Consider the following 9,606-nt stretch of genomic DNA (forward strand, 5'->3'; position numbering starts at 1 on the left):
TTTAATTGGCCCGCCGGCCTAAAGCAAGCTCCCCTCCTCAGTTCAGCCGAATTTTCAGTAACCAACTTTCTGTGGGTCTTCAGCTGACAAAATTTAGAAATAAAGAAATATTTAATTGACAACAGCTGCTTTTTTAAATAATTTCATTTACCTTTTTGGCGCCTAGTGACCGCACATCTTTTAAGCAGATTTTTTAAGAACAGGATATCAGGAAATTCGTGATTAATTTGGTGGAAATAATCGCCCGAATGACTCGATAATTCAAAAGTTGCGGAAAAAATTTGAAGAAACTGGATTTGTCGAGAATATAAAAAGGACTGGCAAACCAAAAACTGGATGTTCTGTTGAAAAAATGCTGCTGTTGCGCAAAAATAGAATTTCTCTTGCCAACAAGTGCTACTTTGGACTAAGTAGGCAACTGAGCAGTAAAGTCCTCTCACGACAAACAAAAGTAACACTCTACAGGTACAAGGCTCTCATCATTCCCGGTATAACGTATGGCGCAGAAGCTTGGACGATGACAACATCCGATGAAGCGACGTTTGGAGTGTTCGAGAGAAAGATTCTGCGGAAGATTTTTGGACCTTTGCACGTTGGCAACGGCGAATATCGCAGGCGATGGAACGATGAGCTGTATGAGCTTTACGGCGACATAGACATAGCGTAGCGAATGAGTATCCAGCGATTCGGTTAGCTGGGTCATGTCGTCCGAATGGATACAAACGCTCCGGCTCTGAAAGTATTTGATGCGGTACCAGCTGATGGTAGCAGATGAAGAGGAAGGCCTCCTCTGCGTTGGAAAAATCAGGTGGAGAAAGACTTGGCTGACTTGGTGTGTCCAACTGGCGCCAGTTAGCACGAGAAAGAAACGACTGGCGCGCTTTGTTAAACTCGGCCAAAATCGCGTAAGCGGTTATAGCGCCTGTTCGCAGCAGCACTAATTGGCATCTTCGGTATTCGCATCACTAAATGGCGTGATCATAACTGCAACTGTAATGTACCAAAATTCTTTGTATTTCCTTTTATTTCTTTTTATATACATATACATGAGTATGTACCAACATACATAAGTGTAGCATAAAATTATATTGCGACAACTTAGAAGGTCACTTCTACCGCGATCGCCAAGTAATAAAGTTGTTAACCATTCGTTAGCGCTTGTTTTTTATTTCGAAGCTTATTGCGTACACAGGTGGTGCAAACCAGCTCCTCCTCAAACAGCGCCAATTAAGAAGAAGAAGAGATGGCACTTCTTCGTCGAAGCGACAACGTGATTTTTTAAGTTTAAGTTGACCAGAAAGGGATTTATTTGGTTATTTCATCTAAAAATTAAGAAATGTATAAACAAATTGAAAAGATCAACTAATTCATATGTATACACAATAATAAATTCATTGAACGCATAAAAAGTCCGAATTTATCGTGCAACGGAAGCACTGCGCATAAAAACGACGATGAAATTAATGAAAACGAAGATATTATATTTAAATTAAATCTACAAAATGATAATGAAGTAATTAATAATGTTTTCTGTAATTAAAAAAAAAAAAATAAATGAATTGTCACGTTTACATTAATTGTTGCAAAAGGGTTAATTTTGATTTGTGGTCGTTAAAGAGTTAAATTCCATTTTTTTTTAGATTTATTCTTACTAGTGAATTTCTGACTAGTTTTGGTTTGAATATCATGATTTTTTAGCTGTAATTCATTTTGACCCATAGTGCAGTGCTTAGTTTTTTAGTGATGCTCTTTCGAAGTAGTTTTATATGTTTTTATATACACGAGGATATGTACATGTGTACGTACATACATGCACACATGTAGAAACAGCTATTTAAAAACGTATTTTGATCATTAGTTTTTTTTTTATCATACAAATAAAGTCCCTTCTGTAACAAATATCATATCGATCAAAATTTCCCACTTCGTTATAAAATTTCAAACTTTTTAAACGGAATTAAAAAACAAACAGGGTATCCAGTTTTATAGCCCATTAAATTTTGGTAGAAAAAAGTGCAAGTTTAAAGTGGCTCAATGGCTCTCGTCGAATTTTTATATTTTTTTTCTGTAACAGTTTTGCCCATTTTCTCCATATAATGAATGCCCGACATTTGTTTGTTCTTTTATATGGAGAACTCAATCATACTCGTACATACAGTAGAAACTTGATTCTTGTGTGTAATGAAAACCAGGCTCGTTGCAAGTTTCGTAGTTATCGCAAGTACTGAAGTTTTTTTTCCAAGCAAATTGAACAAGTTTTTATTACAGATAGCAATCCAAGTTTATTTGTTTTTGTTATATTAGTTAAGGGGGGAAACCGGTTTAGATCGATCACAAAATCGATTTTTTTTTTTGCATAAATCGTTAGCATAACTACTCAAGAATAAGTGTTAAAAATTTTAAAGCGAAATTCGCTTTATTCCCGATTCTATGATCACTTAAGTGACTGCCCGTCGGTTCTGCACCGTAGCGCGCGCTAGTTAGAACGACGTTTTTCTCGAAACTACTTGTTTTCAACTGGTGGGCATTCTAGGCTTAAAAAGTTATCGACCAATCGTTCTAAAATTGTTCATGATTTTTTCTTTATTCAATTCTAATCTATATGAACCTAATTCTGAGATTATAGGTATTATTATTTAAAATATGGTTTTTTAAGCAAAATTGATGAAAAAATATGGTATAATAAAACTACTTTGTGTTCAAGCGCCTCAAAAGCATGCAATTTTCAATAACTTTTTATCACAATTAGGTTCATATTCTTAGGAAATATGTTGTTAATAAAAAAAGAATTGCTGTTGATTTCAGAGAAAAATTGCAACTTCAGGAATTCCCACCAGCAAGACACTCGGATGGCGATCGTCCATAGACAGCACGCTCTAATGCCACTATCTCCCACGGAAATAGCTTCAAAAAAATTTAAAAGTGTACCGAAAAATATAAATAAAATATCCTCTAAACTTAAACAATTTCTGATTATTTCTTCTTTGTTCAAAAAATTCTCGAAAAACACCAAAATTTTGGCCTCCTAAACCGGTTTCCCCCCTTAAATACACTTTAAATCGATAAGTTTCATTTGAAATTAAAGAAATTTTCGATTTTAGTTTGTTTTGTAAACACACGCCTGTTCAGTGCCATACAGTTTCTGAGCCTCTGGAACGTCATTATGACATTTAAGCAAGCTTTGCTTTGCTTTGCTCTGGCCAATCCAAGCATATAATGAATGCTGATAACATCTGATGACTGCTCCTCCGATGTAATTTTATTCGTATTTAGTTCCTTCATCGACAGTTTCTTCGTCTTCATTACAGTATTCTTTTAAAGCTGTGGTTATGACGTTTTTCTCCATGGGTTGTATTAGAGGCGTACAGTTTGGACGAAAGCACATTACCGATATTTGGCCGTCGTAGCCTTCTTTGGGATGACAATAGCAGCATCATCAATAAGAAGAAGTGCTTTTTACCGAAAGATTTTGTGGACGCAGGAAGTCTTTCACCTATTTATTTAAGAAAGTTTTTATATAAACAGGATTCTTTGTTTTAACAAAAAATGAATACACCTCTGGCACAAATATTCTGTGAAACTATTCTTCAAATATGCTAAGGTCATACAAGCACTTTTACTTCCTTTGTAGACAACAGGCATTTCAGTGAAATTTTTTAATGAACGTGGATTCGCTGATTTCCCAATAGCAATTATTTTTTCTTTATGATTTCCAGCAGTATTTGTACAAGAAGGGACGTTATTATCTCCTTACTGATCTTACGCCCCGGAGCCAAGGTTTCTTTTGAGCGCACCAGAGTTTTATTAGGCAAGATCTTTCAAAATAAGTCAGACTCATCGGCATTGTATATCTGCTGCTTCATCAAAATTAAATCCATGCTTTGTTAAATTTGTCCAAATGATGAGCTCTTATTTGATAATTTTTCTCCATAAATTTTTAGCCAGCGCCGTCCATGCCTCTTTTTAAAGTTTGCAACCCATCCACAACTAGTGTGGAAGACTCCAGACTTTTCCTGAATTTTGGCATGTTAAAATGTGGCTTTTAGCATTTTTCATTTGTAATTGGTAAGTTTTTGGTCCTTTGATCCGCAAACCAATTGAGCAACGTGTTTTCATTTTTGGAAACTCAGAAATCTTAAATGTTTTTCTTTTACCTGGACTGGATTCAGATTGCTAAGCAAACATTTTTGTGGACTGCTATTTTTTTTAATACGAGTTATTGTTCTCTATGCAAATTACAGTTTTTAGCTAATGGATTAATGGAAATGCCGGCATTTAATTTGTTCAGAATATCAGCTTTTTCTTTTATGTACTATATTGTAAGTAACGTAAATTTTCTCTTTGCCATTATGAGACCACACCAAACAAATAAAATAAATAAATGAATAATTGACGGGTACACTTTTGTTAGGTGTTTGGCCGAGCTCCTCCTCCTATTTGTGGTGCGCGTCTTGATGTTATTCCACAAATGGAGGGACCTACAGTTTCAAACCGACTCCGAACGGCAACTGATTTTTTATGAAGAGCTTTCTCATGGAAGAAATACACTCGGGGACTTGCCATTGTCTGCCGAGGGGCAACCGCTATGAGAAAACATTATTTTCTATTATTCGATGTTCATGCAAGCCTTTTGCTTAATGCAAAATTTTCTTTTCGTCAGACAGTACTTCCACTAAATTCATTCAGCTGATTCAATTAAAAAAATGTCGTTACCACAATTGCATCGACGGTTGCTTGGTTGGTTGATTAAAGTGGTGATTCTTCCAGACTCCAACTAGCGCTTCCGCAACATTTTGTTGCTACATCCACGTTACCAACTTGTTTAACGGTTATTTACAGCATGACTATATCCAGTCTGTGCGGTTTAAGAACCTTATTAGGCTGATGACGTCTAAGCCAGATAGTGGCTGGAGACTCTCGAACAGCGGTTTGCCCAGGGTTAACATTCTGTCCTTCCATAGGGCAGGGCATTCATAGATGAAATGGTAGATTGTTTCCATTTTCTTCGGTTGTTTACAACTGGGAGAGTATGTATTGTGGGAGATACCCAGTTTGGCTGCTTGTTATCCCACAGACCAAAAGCCAGTTATGACTGCCGTTAGTCTACAGGCGTCCCGTCGTTTCATGTTTATCAGTGTTGATGATTGCTTAAGGTTGTAGGTGGGCCATAATGTTCTGCTGATTTTGCATTTTGTCTGGTTTATCCATCTACAATCTGTGATTCGAAGGTGTTGAAGGAAATTATATTCTTGACTGCACCTAATGGTGTGAATACAGATGCTGCAAGAGCGTTGGCAGATCCCTCTCTTGCCAGTTCAACGGTTTTTTCGTTACCTTCAATGTTCCGATGCCCCGGGACCCAGATTAAGGTAACTTTATGGTTTTCACGCAAGGTGGTGAGGCTATTCCAATTTGTTCCTCCACTTTAGAGGTTGTTGTAGCCGAACAAAGAGCCTGAATTGCATCTTGGCTATCCGAAAGAATAGCGATGACATCGACGGTACTTTCCTGAGCTTTATTTTAAAAAATACAACGTACAAAGAGCGAAAGCGAAAGACAAAGCAAAAAATGTTGCCAGTATCGAGGAAAACATGTTTAAATGTTGCAAGTAAGGAGTACGCAATGAAAAGCAAATGGTGTTGCAAGTATCGAGGAGTGCAAGTAACGAGTTTGTACTGTACTTACATGTGCTCCGCATCAATTAATTTCATTTCGTCCACACCAACAACACCATTCCCAGTCGTCCTGCGCACATCAGTGACAACAATCATTTTCCAGAGTTTTTGTGTACAACCAATGAAATTCCCGATTGAATTAATAATGAAATCAAATATTAATTTATTTATCTAACTAATTAGTAGCTGGTGAGAGGTGTCGCCGATGGCATTGATTGAATTGATTTGTGACATTCGCAGGCACTGCTTGTATTTCATGTGAGTTCATGAAAAATGAATGCAAGTAGATATGAAAATTTAGTGATGAGTGCACACACGCCCGCCTGCATACCTACTTGCATACATATGTATGTATGTATGTACGTAGTGTACTCGTAAGCAAGCATAAGATATGAAAATAAATTTATAAACGGTTAACTAATTTTGAAGTGAATTGCATTTTAGTGAAGTACAAAGCCTTTGATTTGATGTCTGCGTACTCTCATAAGTACTAATAAAAGTATGTAAGTGTGTATTTAGGTAAAAGCATTTGATGGTACGCCAGCAACACGTCTGTCTGTCTATTTGTCTATGCAAACCTCAGTATGTGCACAGTACACTTGCAACGTACTTACACATACACACACAGACATGTTTGCGAGTTTGCTGCAAATAAATTTAATGACTTTTCGCGGTTTCATATGAATAATTAGTATGCCAAAAAGGTAGAGCAGTCAAGTTGCAGTCTAGTTGGCGAAAGTCGTCTGGCAGGTACATGCATGTGTGTGTGTGTGTGTGTGTTTGTTTACTTAGCTACGCACGCATGCATATAAATATGCTTCCCCTTACATACATACATACATACATGAAAACGTATGTAGAGTGATGAGCGCTAAAATTTCATGTTGTGGCTTCCATTTTACTTCCGCCTCAAATTTGCCAATTAAATTAAATTTAATTCATTTTCATTTAATTAGGAAAGTTCACACAAGAATATATGCATGTAAGTAAGTACGTAAATATTCGCTTACTTTGCCACCCACAATTTGGCGGTGCGGTATTGAGTAGATGCTTCTGGATTTGGAAAATTCGGGATTCCATTCGCTTGATTACTTTGTGTTTGTGTGCAAGCAGTTTTATTTCGCTTTGAGTTGCTTTGTTTTCTTGGAATTTGTTTTTTTGTTTGTGAAGAGAATTGTAAAGTAAGACTATTTGTTCCTTTCGCAGAGTGGCTGCAAGCTAAATTAAACTCAACACCAAACTGCGCTGGTTTGCATGTTGAGTGTATATTTGTTTGTGTGTGTGTGTTTGTATGTATGTGCTTAAACATTGAAGATGCCAATATTAGCGAAATGTTTTGACCTCGGGATTTTGAAATATTTCTAAAGTAATTCGGTCTTCGGGATTCGTTCCGGGATTCACTTCCTTTTAACATGAATACAAAATTCATTAACTGAAAGCATTTAAATACTAACAGTGGTCACACAATTTATTCGTACACCCTGCCTAGTACGTAAAAAAATTTAGCTTTGTGCATAGTATTTGCTGAGACAATATATGTCTTTTGGGTCACTGTGCGAATGTTACGTTCCTAATGAATTGACTCAAACAAAACTCCCGTTATTTAAACTCACACTGAAAGGTTCCAAGGAAAGCAGGCAGACGTAGCAAAATGTTGCAAAACATTTATTCGTACACTTTTAGCTTATGATATTGTTGCTACAAAAGTAACAGTAAAAATCGTTTGTGGTTTTTACTAATATTGCTGAAAACGAAATAAGTTTGGTTTTTCTTAGTTTTTATCGCCGCTTCAGTTTCAGTTGCGCGTAATGTCGCGATCAAAAGTGACAAAATGGAGCGAAGTGCGGATTTAGCATTCGAAATGCGTAGAATTGTTATTAAATTGTACTTGGAAGACAAGTATCTGCGCAAAATCGACACAGAAATTGGCAAATCACATTCTGCGGTGCAAAGTGTTATTGCAAATACGTTAATACTGGTAAATTGGACGCTAATCACCACCAAACCGGCAGCCGAAAAATATTCACGGCACGTGAGGAACGCATCAGTCGCGTAAAGTCCAAAAATAAACTCGACGATACTATGCCGAGATATTCAAGAGTATTTTCATGCAAAACGCTGGTTATCACAGCGGAGTGGTACGCCGCAAGCCCTACATTTCAGATATTAGCAGCAAGAAGAGATTGGATAAATGAGGCAGATTCTTTTTAGGAAAACGTCATATTCAACGATAAGTCGAAATTTAATGTTTTCGGATCAGATGACCCTCCAAAAGTTTACCGAACAGAAAATACAGAACAGTTTAAAAATAATCGTATTTCTACGGTTAAGTATGGAGGAAGAAATGCATTGGTTTGGGGTGCATAAGTGCATCTGGAGTAGGAAAATCGGTTTTTATTGATGATAAAATGGACAAACATCTGTATTTAAACATTTTCAAGAATAATTTGCATGATAGTGCCGTTAAATTTGGACTGGATGCTAAAGGGTTCCTGTTTCAATAAGACAATGACCCGAAACATTCAGGAATGGCTCATTTATCACTGTAAGCAGCTTAAATATTCAACTCAATCACCATATCTGAACCCAATTGAGCATGACAAAGGAGCATCAGAAAGCACAACATAACATCAAAGGCGTCTTTAGAGACAGCTTTAAGTGTTGAGTGGGAAAAAATAGCAGCTAATAAAATTAAGTTATTGAGAAAAAGTATGCACCGACGCTTGGAAGCAGTTATTAAAGCTAAAAGGTGGCCCAACCAAGTAGTGAATACTACTTTTTTCTATTAATTATTAATAAAATATTTTTTATATGGTTATGTACGAATAATAATTTTGCGTGAAATTTTGCCCTAATTCGTTATTGTCTTAAGTTCTCTAATTCCAGAAATGATTCGAAAGTTTTTCTTCATTCATATTGAATAAAATGTTATTTCTTACGAATATGCCCAAATTTTGTTCTTTTTTATAAATCGTGCTAGGTATCAGGTGTATCTCTTGATAAACTGGGAGTGTACGTATAAATTGTGTGACCACTGTATACAAGGTATTCCCGGATTTTTCGAAAATTTACAAACATCGGGATTCCGGTACTACATATGTGAGTGTCGCCTCCAGCTTGCATAAACATATATATGTTTCTACACTCCCTGCAGGAAAAAGCTGAAAAATTATGTTGACATTCTAGCCCAAAGACTGGTATTCAATAGAAGAAGTCGTTGACAGGACTAATACCAGTGGTAACCTGACGGCAGATTAGTTGATTTTTATAGGCTCTACCTGTTTTTCTTTACACTTTCTTCGAGACTCTTTAACATATTAACTTAATAGCACTTGATTCAAATAAACACACAAGCTTATAATTATTATATGTAGTATCACAGTTTAACATACTAGGTTGTTCAATAAGTTTTGCGGTTCGATAAGAGAGGGCTTTGCTACTCGCCTACATTATGTTTTAGTTATGTTGGTACACTCTTCATATGAACGTAAGTGAAGTTTCTTTTCAATTCGTCAATTCTTTCTTTATTTAGTATCGACGAGTCACAGTATTTTCTACAATGGAAAAAATCAATTATCGCGCAGTGATTGAATTTGGCATTTTTGAAGGTTTGAAAGCAAAGGAAATTTGTGAACGAATGTTGAAAGTGTATAAGAACTGCTCACCATCAATTAGTACAGTAGAAAGATGGGTTGCTGAATTTAAGCTTGGGCGTATGAGCTCTGAAGACGATCCACGGCGGACTTTTCTTTAACGAATTAGAAGACCTCGGCTCTGTCGAAATTATGGATCTTGCAAAATTTTGGAATAGTACACATTGGTTTCAGGAGGGATAAGGGTTAGTTCCCCACGCGGCATCACAATGAGCCAGGAGCCTGAGTGTGTCGCACAATGGACAACCGCTTCAACCTAACCTAACTGATATTTTGCT

This window comes from Anastrepha ludens, chromosome 3 (genome assembly GCF_028408465.1).
Source record: "Anastrepha ludens isolate Willacy chromosome 3, idAnaLude1.1, whole genome shotgun sequence".
NCBI lineage: Eukaryota > Metazoa > Arthropoda > Insecta > Diptera > Tephritidae > Anastrepha > Anastrepha ludens.